Source organism: Sardina pilchardus, chromosome 7, assembly GCF_963854185.1.
Source record: "Sardina pilchardus chromosome 7, fSarPil1.1, whole genome shotgun sequence".
Taxonomy (NCBI): domain Eukaryota; kingdom Metazoa; phylum Chordata; class Actinopteri; order Clupeiformes; family Clupeidae; genus Sardina; species Sardina pilchardus.
The window spans coordinates 8,120,154-8,121,105 of record NC_085000.1 but is presented as its reverse complement, the minus strand read 5'-3'; the positions used below and the strand labels follow the sequence as shown (position 1 = coordinate 8,121,105).

The following is a 952-nucleotide window of genomic DNA, read 5'->3' as shown; positions in this document are numbered from 1 at the left end:
GTGTGTGTGTGTGTGAGAGAGAGAGAGAGAGAGAGAGAGACTGTGTGTGTGTGTGTGTGTGTGTGTGTGTGTGACTGTGTATATGTGTGTGTGTGTGTGTGTGTGTGTGTGTGTGTGTCTGAGTAAGAGAAAGAGCAAGAAAGAGAGAGAGAGAGATTTGACCTTCTCCTTTTAATCTTAAGCCTGACATTCCAAAAGAACTCCTATACTCTGTGGGATGCCAAGCTCTGAGGAGTCCCCCTGGGAATGAATGGCCAATGGTACACCCCACGCCCTACCAATCCTCTTCCGCCCTCTCTCCCATGTATGGGCCACATACAGAGAAGAATTCATTAAAAGTATTACAGATAATGCTGTGTGTTTTGACAGAACAACAGATAGCCAGTCAAAAGGGCCAAGCAGAAGTCCGACATTTACTGACATGTCGAGCACTACACATGGAAGGCATCTGCCGAGACGGATTTGATTTTGAGTTCATTTGCTGAGGAAAGCATTGTGTGGCTTTGTTTAATGAGAAGAGAAAGATCAAGCATTCCAAAAAAAAATGTTTCCAAAGCATCAAACCATACTTGAGCATAAAATGTGACATTTGTTAACTTTTTAAACACTAAGAAAGTTCACTTTTCAATTACTTTTCTCTCATGACATTCCTTGTGTAATTGATGTTTTATATGATATTGAAAAGAATAACCATTCCAAATTTTACAAGGTAAGAAATGTTATCGTGGCACATAGACCTTTCTTTCACACATTAATTCAGTAATTTATATCTTCAAATAGCCATTCCATGACTTTCTACAAAGTATTCTGAAGGAAAACAAGTAGAGGAATGTAGGATGGCATTTGTATGTTTGGGTTCAGTTCTTATTTGGGTACTGAAACCTCTTTGAAAAAATGTTATAAAATGTATTGTACAACAAAAAGATTGCTCATAATGCTGTTTACATTGCTG

The 952-nt window shown here is 38.6% G+C and overlaps 1 protein-coding gene across 2 annotated transcripts in view; it reads left to right on the top strand.

Annotated features, from left to right (window-relative positions):
* Positions 1 to 99, top strand: part of pax7b (paired box 7b) — a 54,578-nt gene extending 54,479 nt beyond the window's left edge. For both annotated transcript variants that reach the window (XM_062540572.1, XM_062540571.1), the window contains exon 9: positions 1 to 99. This exon is cut by the window's left edge and continues 1,034 nt beyond it. The gene's annotated coding sequence lies outside the window, so the exon portion shown is untranslated.
* Positions 100 to 952: the final 853 nt, after the last annotated feature.